Raw genomic sequence first — 13,318 nt, 5'->3', positions numbered from 1 at the left:
GGCGATTGTAGGCATGCGCCGCCACGCCTCGCTCAAAGACATCTTTTTAAATGCATCCCCACAAGTGGGTACTCTGTGCAACTGGTAAGTGAATACACAGATAAGCGGGGTGTGTAGAGAGAATCTCTTGTGTACTGTAAGGAAGCACCGCCTGTCAATAAAAAGCTGATAGCCAATCAGCTGAGGCACGAAATTGGAGGTGGGAGTTCCGGTAGAGAGAGATGAACTCTGGGATAGAGTCAGATTTACCCCAGAAACTGAGGAGAGCTGACCAGGCGTGTGGCACACAGAGAACAGAACAAACTGGTAAAAAACGTTATGAGCTAATCGGGAAATGAGCCAAGGCTTATGGCCTAGGCAGTTATTCATAAATAATAACGGCTCAGAGGAGTCGATATTTAGGAAACTGGGGCACGGGAGTAAAAGTCTGCGCTTACAAACGGCGCACCAAACCTGGGACAGGAATTGACGCAGAATCCAAGCTTAGACACTCCGGTCCCAGGACACAAAGGCAGACAGAGCTCTCTAGAAGCGGAGAAGCCATGGCAAAGCAGGCAGCCGGGGACAAGCCGAGAGCGAAAGGAGTAGCTGTGGCAAGCCGGGCACAGCGGGTCGGTCCAGTCCAGTAAGTCAGAGAGGCCTGGTGCCACGCAGAGGTCCGAAATGGCAGCCCACAGCCGGGGTACGAGGCCCAGAGATGGAAGATGGCTGAAGGCGGGCCAGCCTGGGAGAGCACAGGCCGGATGCAGTGGCCTGGATAGGGCGGAGACCAGCACTGCCCCGAGGGGCGGAGTCTTTACCTACAGCAGGAAGTCTGAGCTGAAAGCAGACAGATGTCAGACACACCAGCACAGGTAAACATCCGAACAGGTACAATGCGCTTAGATGCTAAAGAAAATAACTAAGCATAGACAGTCAGAGGAAAAAAAATATTAAGTTTAAGTAGCAAAGTAAAGTATTGGTAAAAAGGAGACAAGTAGAGAGTCGAAAAAGGAAAGCTGTGGCGCAGGCCGTTTATCCCAGCAACTCCAGGAGGCAGAGGCAGGCAGCCCAGGAAAGCCAGGGCTAACCCTGTGTCAAAGACAAAACAACTTAAAATGGCTAGCTAGTTTGTTCAGCATCACAAACTGTTCTAATCAGGACTATTAAGCCCTGCACTTACCCAGCACAGGAGACTGAAGAAAAATATTACAGCTAGCTTTCTTAGGACTTGACCATATCCCAATTTTCTTGTCCACCCCCCCCCCCCAAAAAGGACTAGTCACCTCTAAAACAGCAGGAAGCAACTTTAAGAAAACAGCATCCCATTTTCCAAAAAGGAGTGGGCAGTTTTTGGTCATTCTACAGGTGATGGATGTTTGCTGTAGTTTAAAAGGGCATTGGTTGAAAGTTGTTCTGTCGTTTTGGTCAGGGAAGAAACAAGGTATAGGAGCTTAGACTCAGCAATTTCTCTTTCATTTTCTTTCCTCTATCCTTATTTCTCTCTTATCGAATGTTAAGAGAAAAAGGGGGCGAAGAGAGGAAAAGAAGAAAGGGGGAGGTATAGGAATAATAGGATAAAAGTAGCTTATTGAATGTGCTCTTAAACTAAAGAGTATTTATTAATCTCAAACATTTTTACATTATATAGATTATTGTATATTGATATACATTTAAAGTTATTTTTGATATTGTATATATACTATATATATTATATGTTTCAGTGCTTGTATAAGGTATTGTACCAATGCAACTCATTTAAAGATGCTATGTGAAGTTCTTTCTAGGCCTTGAAAACTACATTGCAAACTGTTTAGAAATGCAAGTTAGTAGTCAGACAATCAAACTCATGGCCAAGTTAGATACTAGTCTAGAAAATTACAGAAATATTTCCTATGTTGAACAGATAATAAATAGCTAGAAATGAGCAATGTTTGCCTATTCAGATACACTATAGCTAAATAGGTGGTCTTCAAACACTTCAGGGATCCACAGAATATGACATTTAAAGATGTTTTATTACACCAGGCATGGAGGTGCATGGCCTTTAATCTCAGTACTTGGGATGCAGAGGCAGGCAGACCACTGTGAGTTCAAGGCAGCCTGGTCTGCAAAGTGAGTCCAGGACAGCCAAGGTTACACAGAAAAACCCTGTCTTGAAAAACCAAAAAATTAAAAAATAATTAAAATAAAAAGGAGAAAAGAAAAAGAAAAAAGTTTTATTAAGAAAAGGCTTTCTTGACAGTGAGACATGTTAGTGCCTGGCAGCACCCCCATTGTCCTTCAAAGGAGATGATGGGCATCAAAGAACCTCCATATGGACTTTGCTTCAGTTGTGGCGAGCTAGACACCGGGCAGGAAACTACCCTTGCTTCAACTGCAGACAGCAGGCTCTCCAAACTGGACACACGAGATGCAGGGAAGTCAACTACTGAGCTTTGTTAAGACAAGGTAGGCAATTCATAAATCCTGCTTCGCAGAAAGCTGAAGACGATGCTCCAGTGTTGCAGAGAAAACATGGCCGACTGTCCTGGCAGCCAGCTGTCTCTGCCAGTCTCTATAGTTATAGAGGCTGTTGCTCTGCACTTCCTACAAACTCAGGTAATATTTATTCTGTCTCAACTCTCTGGTGGGGTTGATGACTAGATAGTTATAATCTCATAATTAAGCTTCAATTGTTCAGGATTTAAGAAAATGTTTTAAAAAGATATTTTTAGATCTAAGTAGATTTTTAGGTTGATAAATGCAAGCTGTGATAGAAAATGGTTTAACTACAGACTCTGTGCTCACTAAGATAGGACAGCTAGTAGAATACTTTCCCCTGAAGTTGCCAAATGCACCAGGAATGCAATTCTTACGTTATAGTTTTTGTAATTGTTTGATAATTGTTCTTACTGTTTATGGTTTATTATATAAGAGGAAGAGCCTTTTATTGGACTAAAAAGAGAGAAAAAGCTAAAAAGCTGATAGCCTATTAGCTGAGGCAGGAAATTGCAGGTGGGAGTTCCAGCAGAGAGAGATGAACTCTGGGACAGAGTCAGAGAGATTCGCCCCAGAATCTGAGGAAGACGGATGCATGAAACTGAGGACAGGTAACCAGCCATGTGGCACACATAAAATAGGATAAACTGATGAAATAATTTAAAAGCTAGTTGAGGAAGAAGCCAAAGCTTATGGCCTTGGCATTTATTCATAAATAATAAGTCTCAGAGTCTTTATTTTGGGAGCTGAGACATGGTTACAAAAGCCCATGGTTACAGGGATGATGCAGTGGTTTGAATGAGAGTAGTCCCCCCTCCCTCAGGATCGTAGATTTGAATGCTTGGTCCCAGTTAGTGCAACTGTTTGGGAAGGATTACGATATGTGGCCTTGTTGGAGGAGGTGTGTCACTGGGGGTGGGCTTTGAGGCTTCTAAAGCCCATGCCCCTTTCTTTCTTTGGTGTCCCTCCCTCCCTTCCTTCCTTCCTTCCTTCCTTCCTTCCTTCCTTCCTTCCTTCCTTTTTCTGAGGCAGGGCTTCTCTGTGTAACCTTGTCTGTTCTGGACTCACTTGGTAGACCAGGCTGGCCTCGAACTCACAGAGATCTGCCTGCCTCTGCCTCCCAGAGCCATTACTGCTTGTTGTCAAGTTTCCCACCATGTTTATCATGGGCTCCAACCTCGGATGCTGTCAGTCCCAAATAAACTCTTAGATTGAATAAACAAACAAACAAACAAACAAACTTATTAGGTTGCCCTGGTCAACTCACCATAGTAATAGGAAAGTAACTAAGACAGATGGTTATATGTGAAAAAAAATAGAAAATTTTAGACAATAACTTGGAATGAAATGATAAACATCATAAACTTCATGCCTTATCAAGCCCACTAGATTCATGTTGTATTTTGACCTTATCAAAAAGGGCTGGATGTTTTTTTATATCAGGCATATACCCCTAGATGTTGAACATTCAGTGTTTAAACTTTTTTTTTCAAGGAGTCAACTCTTAGAATTGTTTGTGCAAAAGTGATATTAATTTAAGCGAAAGCTATTTACTTAATATGGGCTTAAGATCAGGAACTGGGGGGCAGGGGATCACTGTAGTGTGTTCACAACCTCCTCAGCTAAGGAGTTTAGAATCGATAAATTTCTGTTACCACACATTTGTTATTTTTAAATGACGTGTTATAATATCATGCTTTCCATGGGCTGGGAGTCCAGTTGCGACTTAGTATGCATTCTAACTCTCATGTTCTTTGCAAGGATATAGTCTTCATATCTTCCAGAGCTGAACTCTTTCCTGAAAGTCAACTTGGGATGACTCTCTTTTGGCTATGTTTATCTTTTGGAAAACTCTCCTGTTGGGGGCTCTTCTTCTTCTTTTTTTAATACCTACAGATTCCTATTCTTTGTCATGTGGGTCTTCCTAACATTCCTTGCTTCTGTGTAAAGTTGTACAGACACATACTGTTCATTTAAAATGGTGTGGTGGTGTACGCCTTTAATCTCAGGACTCGGGAGGCAGAGGCAGGCAGATCGCTGTGAGTTCAAGGCCAGCCTGGTCTACAAAGCGAGCCCAGGACAGCCAAGATACACAGAGAAACCCTGTCTCAAAAAAAAACAAAAAACAAAAAACAAAAAAAAAATACAAAAACCCCAACAACAGCAACTGCAAAACAACCACAACAAAACCAAACCCAAAACAACAACAACAAAACCAACCCCCGCAAAAAAGTACAAAACAAAAAAAAATCAACCTCCTTCAAAAAACACCCCCCCAAAAACCATAAAATGGTAGAATGCTCCATCATAACTTATTGTCACTTTCCTGTGTTCATTTTGTTACTTTCCCATGCTTATTTTTTCCCTGTACAGCCACAGACACACAGTTCTCTCTCTCTCTCTCTCTCTCTCTCTCTCTCTCTCTCTCTCTCTCTCTCTTAATATCAACTTAACCTTCTGTGAAGCTTCTGTCATGTACAGTTCTTTCCACTTAGGGCTGCTCTGGCTTTCTGTCTAATGGGGTCTGTGTATATCACCTCACATGATGTAACCTTCCCCTTTGACATTTTTTTTTCGTAAGAACATGCAAGTGAAAAGGAGTAATGAAACAAAGACAAGGACAAAATAAGAAATGAAAAAAAAAAAAAACCAAAAAACTCTAGTGTAAGCAGTTATTTCTGCACTCTTCATATCAGACTTAACGGAAGACACTGGCGTCTTGAGGTCTGTGAGTGCCGCGTCTTATTTGCGTTAGTGCTTCATTCTAAAAACAGTCTTCATCGCAGATAATAATTGCTGACGTCCATGCCTGCATGCATGCATACTCCCTGATTATGTCTCTGGCTTATTTTTCCAATCAGGGGCGACTTTTATTCACTAATTAGCCATAGAGTTCCTGTGTAAGTCAGAGTAGAGGAGAAAAAAACAAAGTGCTTAAGAGACACAAAGTCCTAAATATGTCAAAAAGAACCACCCTGCGGTCAGCTCATGTTTGTTTGTGACAGCCAAGAAACTACTTCCTACCCCCTTTTTAAACTTATTGTTTTAGGTTCCCTTTTGTTGCTGCGACAAAGACCCTGAGCATACGCAGCTTAGGTGAGGAAAGGAATTACTTATTTTATACTTCCAGGTTAGCTCATCACTGAGGGAAGCCAAGGAAGTCAAGGCAGCTGTGCTTGTCATGCCACACAGCAAAACCACTGACCAAGGGACCCACTGCACAGCCAAGAAGCACAGGCTGACCATGGCGGAAGCTGTTTTCTGGCTAGCTCACAGGTTCCTGCTTGGCTGGTTTTCTTAGCGAGCCCATTTGGTAATTTGAACCAGAATGGCTCCCTTAAGCTCATATGTTTGAAGACTTGGTCCTCATTTGGTAGAGCTGTTTGGGAAGGATTAGGAGGCGTGGCATTGCTGGAGGTGAGTCACGCGGGGTGGGATTTGCGGTTTCAAATCCCACACCATTCCCAGCTAGCTCTCTCTGCCTCCACCTTGCGGATCAGTGTGTAACCTTTTATCTGCTGCTCTGAGCACCACGCCAGCATGCCTGCTGCCATGCTTTCTGCCGTGGTGACCATGGACTCTCACCCTCTGGGGTCACGAGCCTCAACAACCATTTTATTTTATAAGTTGTCTTGGTCATGGTGTCTCCTCATAGCAATAGGTTAAGGCAGCCTAGGCCCACAGGCACAGGGAGTGGTGATGCCCACAGTGGTCACGGCCCTCTTACTTCAATTAGCAATCGAGTCAGTCCCTCCAGACATGCCATGGGTCAATCCGATCTTATCCTTTCCTTAATGGAGGCTTCCTTCTCAGGTGACTCTAGACCACCAAGTTGACCCCTGAAGCTAACTTGGACAACAATCATCTGACAAAAAGATGAAACTTGTTTGGCCTCCAGAATCAAGTTTAGCTTTCAGGTGAACCAAATCTTTAAGGAATGACTGATGCAGAGTTGTGCCTGAGCAATGTGCAGCTGAGATGCCAGCCAGCCTTCCTGGATCAGCCTTCATTTTGTATCTCCTTCAACCAAACCATAATAATTTTTTTTTCCCAAAATGAACTACCTTGTTTCCAGCAATGACAGTTTAGCTAGAGAAAACTCCTAACTGAAGTTTAGAATTTTAGCTAGTAGTTTAAAATCTTAGTTAATACAGTGCCATGCACCTGGATCTCCCAAGGCTTGCAGAGGGCTGGCAGAAACTCATGTTTTCGTCCACATCTCACTGTTTCTAATACATACTGACTCTCTGCCCTCTCACCTTACAAATTTGTTCCTTTTCCCAGAGTAGTAACAAAGGGCTGGGTGAAAAAAATTAAATACGTTGTTTTCATTCTTCATTTTATCATTAAATAGGATAGTCGGGGGGGGGGGGATTTTGAAGGCTAGGGATACACAGGCCCACTATAGTGGAGGAGTGTAATTTGCAAAGAAGGTGGAACAACTTCAGTCTTCCTCCCTAAAGTCAGTTTTCCCACTGTATCCAAATCCTGAATGGTCGCTGGTTAGGCCCCGTTCTCCTTCTCGAAGTCCATTTCTGCAGAGGTCATACTTCCCAGGGGTTCTGTGAGACCGTATGAAGTGAACTGAACAAGAACGTTCTCACATCTCAGTCGTTTCAAGAGCAACAGGAAGACATGACTTGACTAAACGTCTCTCTGACTTGCTATATTTGAGAGCCAGAACGTGTCCATTCTGTCTGAGTTCAGTGTGGAAATGCATTTATTTGTGCAACTTCAAGGCCACCATTCACCACTTCTCTTATGCTGCAGACAAAAGGAAAGAGCCAGTGGATCACCACACCGTGATTATAAGGCTCTGCGTACAGGGGCTGAGTCTAAAGGCGACTTGGCTTTAGTAATGGCTAAGAAGGATGCGATGCTGAGGCTTTCTTCACTGCCACATTCCTCTAGGCATATTTGAATACAGAGGGTCAGAGATGTGAATTGAAATCCAGTTTCAAATTGCTGCGATTTCCCTCGAAACAGAGAACTCATCTCCCGAGAAGCAATATGCAGGTGGAAATTTTCACAAAATCCACACAAATTTGATTTCTTCATGAGACCTCTTCTTAATCTGTATAGGATCATACCTAGAAAGTACATTAGAGCTTGAATGCCATGAAGAATAAGATGAACAATAAAAATAAATTTGAAGTTGGCATTTTGTTTTAGTTTGTCTTTACGGAAATAGTGATAATGTGATTTGTTTCACATAAGAAGTTATTGAAAATATCAAGGTAGCAGAAAGGTTGTGTATTTTCCTGTCAAACTGAGATTTCTAATAAAGAATCGTAAAGGGATGCACAAGAGTGTTTTTAAAGGATAGAACAGTGATTCCCTGTGGGATTGTGAACTAGCTCCTGTGTTCTGACCCTTGCCTCCCATGCTCCTTTGCTCTCAAGCCCCAATGTGCCAGCCCCTACTTTTGGCTCAAGCTGTGCCCCCACCATTTAGTCAGCGCACTGTTCTTTGATGACTATCTGCTTCTGAGGTTCCACGACAGAAGTGTGTTCTCTTTTTCAAGGTTCAACCTTAAATGTTAATTGTGTTTTGAATATTATACAATCAGAATATTCCTTGTCTACCACAGAAGGTCATGTAATTTAAAAAACGCTGCTATTTTCTGTTAGAATAAATACCGTCACAATAAATCCCCCAAATTTATTGCTTTAAAAAATATACAAAATTCTAGTTTTTTTCAGCAACAACGAATATTACTATTTCAAGGAATAACATTTTAAAAATTATTTTTCAATTTTTAGGATTATAACCACATCATTTTCTGTCTTCCATCTTCTCCCTCCAAACTCTCCCATTTACCTCTTCTTGCTCACTTTCAATCTACTGGCTATTTATTTGTTTCCTTGCTTTCAGTACGTAGTCCTCAGTCCTCATCAAGGAAACTTCTCTTTGTAACAGATGGAGAGCATTACAGAAAACGACAGCCAGTCAGAACACAGGGTTGTGGAGCCCAGTCCCAGGAGATCCACCCAGTACCTAAGGCTCAGGGAACACTGTGGAAGAGAAGGTGTTAAGATTGTAAGGGCTGGAGGATCAGGGAGTTTGTGCTTTCCAGTAATGTGAGAAACTGTACGTGTGATGTCCCACTTACGTGACTGTTCTGTAAGAGCCGAACAAGATTGACACCATCAAACATGCAAAGAACGGGCAGAGAAAGCCCATAAACTCTCAGTCCTAACAAAGAACCCCACACACATGCCACTGAGGAATGCTGGGAGTGGAAGAGATGGCCTTCCCAGAAAAAAAGCCATCAATTGTCCAGTGCCAATAGTCAGTCCAGCAAACACACATACAAGTAATGTTACTGTACTGGCCAGGTTGTATTTAAGATTTCACACACAGAGACACACACATGAACATCAGTTTTCTTATACAATATAACAACAGTTAAAAAAATAGGTCATGAACTTAAAAAAGAGTAAGGACAGATATGTGGAAGTGCTTGGAAGAAGAAAAGAGAAGGAACACATGATATAATAATATTATAATCTTAAAATAAAATTATAGTAAATGATTCTCTGCCTAAATAAAGCTAAAGATGCAACTAAACAACACAAAAGTTACACAATTTTTTTCTGGTGGAAAAATATGCAAATATTCTTACATTTTCCCAAAGTTTTGCTTTCTTATTATTTTTGTCAGTGATGGTGGCGTTGTGTTGGTGGTGTGTGTATGTGTGCATGTGTGTAGGATGGGATCTCCCCCCACAGACCAGGCTGGCCGTGAATTTCCAGCAGCCTTTCTACCCTCTTCCCAAGTCCTGGGTTACAGGTGTGAGGCACCATACACAGTTCAGATTTGCTTCATTGCTCTTTAGTTTTTATGTGATGTTATCCTTTCTTTCTAGACTGGGAAGACAGTTGTTTTTCACTTTATAACTTTCAGCTCCTATTGATTTTTGAATGAGATCATGATTGAATCAATAAGATTGGGGATCATCATAGATACGTGGTAAGAAAATCGCCTAGGGAAAATGTGTGACCACACAAAAGCCGAGGGCTTTGACTTTGAGGGGCAACAGAAGAACTAGGCAAGAAAACTCAATGTCCATTTAGTTTTAAACCAGAATTTGAAATAAACAGTGATCTTGTTAATAATTACAATCACCAATCTAGAATAATTAAGAATTTTATAATGAATTGATGGAGGAGAAGGTAAAAGTCTTTAAAAAGAATGAGGAAAGTTAAATTTTTATCTTATTTATATTTTATAGCAAGTAAGAAGATACTTTTAAATGGGAAGTGTCAATCAGTTTAAGTGATGCAGGGAGGTCAGTAGAAGTTATGTACTTCATACTAACGTGTGTAAATTCATTTTCATTGGTTTTAAGAACATTGAGGTCACCAAGGGGTCAGCAGTGTAAATTCTGTTGAAGGTAAATGAAAGATGATGCACTGAGAATTATTTACTTTTAAAAATAAATAGCTGTGAAGGGAAAAATCCAGAACAAAGTAAAGTTTGGGTCTGTGGGCATCTGAGCTCTTTAGTTTAGGGTTCACAGGGCAGAACCTGAGTCGGCTGAACAAGTGTGTCCTAACATGATGTCTGTGAAAGAGAGACCATGACGCCAGGATTCTCAGAATAAATACACATCTCTCATAAAGGTGTCAAATTTCAGGGAGATTTTTTATGAGTTTATAATTTCCTGAAAGACAAGTCAAGATCACCAGATGATAAATCTTTGTTCAGCAAAACTTCACAAAGAGGAGAATTAATAACTTTTGTGTTTTCTTATTTCAAATAAATAAAACATGGCCAAGCTTTAAAGCAAATGCATGTGACTGTTCTGTCGCCTGCCTTGTGCACATGGACTAGGCCAGTCAGCAGAGGGTGTGGGGCAGAGGGAAACCTTTTGATTTTCTAGCAATTTCTTTATTCCTATGGGATGAGAATTTATGTTAAAAATGGTTAAAATCAATTTTACTGTATTGAAGAGAGAAAAGCAGAAAGTATTATGAACATACTTTGCTGCTAATGCTTTCTTTTCCCAAAGATAAAGAACTTTTAGCTTAGTCCACTTTCCTCTCACTCTTTGGAAAAGAGACAAAAAAAAAAAAATAGAAAATGCAAACGAGGCCAGTATTTCTGCTGGTAAGAGCAGGTGGTCATGGTAGGCCAGATCATTTTTGAAATTGTTAGCAACCTTTCTTATTTGTGGGTGGCCTTCTCTATGGAGATTCCACACAGGAAAAGTGGACTCCCATACCTAGCTCCAGGAAGTCTTCTGTCTCGGCCTGCTCTCATCTTGGAGAAGTTTCCAGTGATTCCATTTCTGTTTTTGTTGTTGTTGTTGTTGTTGGATCCAGAGAATCTAACTCTCTGGAATGCTGTGGTGTCCCCAGTGTTTCTGGCTCTGCACAGTCTAGCCAGCTGCCACGTGCCTGGTGTGAGCATGGTGAAGTCATGCAGATAACTGTGACAGAGAAGAGAGTGATCACAGCAAACATCCAAAATTTCCATTCTATACCACAAAGAAATTGCTAGATATTTTGTTTCTTCCAACTGATACCAGTAGCTAAAATTTTCCTTGAAATAACTTTAACAGTAACTAATTTTACTAAGTGGATAATGGCGCCACCTCTAACCCCACTGTGAAAAATATATCCTCCTCAAAAACGGCAGACACAACATTAAATTTTATCTTACCCTTAATGCCCTCTTGGCTCTGGAATTTCCTTTAATGCCACGCGAGCTCTATAATTGCATAGTAGTTACTCAAAGTGGCATCGTGTCAATTTCATCCCATTTCTAAAAACACTATATAGCAAATACGTCTATGTTTTCAAGATTAGCACTTGATAAATTTCCACCCATTCTTAAAGCCAAGTTCAAGGTCATCTATTTTAGTCTGTATTGATTTTCCTACTGCGTGTGCAAACTTCTTATTAGTTGTGTCATACATTTAGACACTACAGTGCATCCTAGAGTTTGATACCATTGCCTCAGAACATGTCCTAACGAGGAACCATTCCTTCTACACAGTGATTTTATTCTCAGTACTAATGACAGACTCAAGGCCTGGAACAATTTCAATAAACGTTTGGGGTATGGAAATAGGGAAGTGACGCTGAACTAGGAGGGAGATCACTTCCTAGTGAAGGGCTAAGATGATGCTTTGTGTCACTTCAAATAATCCTTTGACGGAAGCAAGCCCTCATGTTGGGAGTGACTTAGGAATTTACACATTCTGAATTCTCCCATTTGTGGCCTCACTAAAGAGTGAGGCAGGAGCCTTTCTAATCACTGCTGAGAATAAAGTTCATATTGCATTACTCTGGAGCCGCCTCCTTGGGGCTCCTGTTGATGGCCTCGCCACTACAGCACCCTCTCCCGTTTGTCTTCTCTCGTCTGCCCAGTACTTCTGCATACTTTTAAACTGAGGTATTTTTGTCAACATGTGATAATAAATTTTTCACAAATTATCTTAAAGAAGGTAGAAATGATTATTTCACACAACAGCAAGAGTCAGGATGCAATCCAGTGCTGGCTAGTGTGGTGACTCAAGGGTAGTGTAGATATTCAGGATATTCTTCTCCTGCCACCGCCCCCACCTCCACTTTCTCTCTTGTCATCCTGGTGGTGCCTTTTACATTAGACCTGTGGGCAGATGACCTCATTGCATGTGTCTTACTAGAAAAGGATGATAAGTTATCTTTCCTCATGTTTCTCTGTTGAGAATGAAGACATCCTCGCCCCATCCCTCAGCAGGCCTCAGGCTTCTTATTTAAAATGCCTAGAGCGGTCCTGGGGCACGGGGTTGGTGGTGGTGACACAGCTGGTTTAGAAAGACTTTTCTGGTGAGATGAGTTGAGAGTGTTCCACTGAGCTCTGCTGTAACATGCTGTCTGTCTGTCTTTGTCAGACCACTAGCAGGCACTGGATCAGATTTCCCTACACAGTAAAATAGTTATCTAGTCACTAGGTTACCACCAAGCCAACCCTGATAACAAGCCCTTATGATGACATTTCATAAAAATTCAGGAACCACAAAATGTACTTTTTCATTAAGTAAAAGGGGATAGAGTTAAAAAGGAGGCTCATTGTGGGAAGAGCATTCACTTATTTGTCCTACAGTCTAGTCTATAAATGTCCTTAACATCTTTTCATATCTTGTACTTTACAAGAGTTATTTTAGTCTTACGTTCCATTCCACATCCAAGAGCACCACACACTCAGATATAAACATTCAACACCTTACAATAAGTTATGGTTGTTATCTAAAGGAGCAGCTGGCAGTTTTCAAGCAAATTTGGTATTTAGGTCAGTGTGTGGTGATCAACTTTTGGACTTTTAAAATTTCATTTTATTTACTTATCTTCTATATGTGTGTGTGTGTGTGTGTGTGTGTGTGTGTGTGTGTGTGTGTTGTGTGTATGTGCATGTGCCATGGTGTACACGTGGAGGTCCAACAACAAGTCTCTTTGGATGAAGGAATCTTGAAGCTGAAAGTCAGGAACTTGGGCTTAGCTGGAACTGCCTTCATGAGTGAGCCTTCTCTTAGCCCCTTGTTTTTGTTCTTTTTGAGGAAACAAGTGATGATCTCAGGATTTTAAAATGTTTCTTTTCCACTAGGCTCATTTAAGGTAGTAATTTAATGTATAATTGGTAAACTAATTGAAGCTCTCATACTTTAAGCTGACAATAATTACAATGGGATGTGCACAATTGCTAAGACAAAATAATCACATTAAACAGAAACAAAGCAAACCTCAAGATGTCTAAGTTCTTTGCTAAGATAAAGTCTCACACCAAAAGAAATTGTTTCAGAAAGATATACTAGCTTCAGATTTACAATAATTGAAGATTTCTGATAATAGAGAGCCCATCGAATACACAT

At 41.0% G+C, this 13,318-nt stretch overlaps 1 long non-coding RNA gene across 1 annotated transcript in view; it reads left to right on the top strand.

Moving 5' to 3' along the window:
- The first annotated feature begins 211 nt into the window (after nt 1-211).
- LOC311584567 overlaps nt 212-13,318 on the top strand; it is a 262,665-nt gene continuing 249,558 nt past the window's right edge. Inside the window, exons 1-2 of the long non-coding RNA XR_014774944.1 lie at nt 212-854; nt 2,225-2,430. This is a non-coding gene — a long non-coding RNA (uncharacterized lncRNA). The remainder of the gene's footprint in view (nt 855-2,224; nt 2,431-13,318) is intronic.

The sequence above is a fragment of the Acomys minous genome, assembly GCF_964271855.1.
Source record: "Acomys minous genome assembly, chromosome: 15".
NCBI classification, from domain to species: domain Eukaryota; kingdom Metazoa; phylum Chordata; class Mammalia; order Rodentia; family Muridae; genus Acomys; species Acomys minous.
Note: the sequence above shows the minus strand (reverse complement) of the source record. Positions and strands in the feature narration are given on the sequence as shown.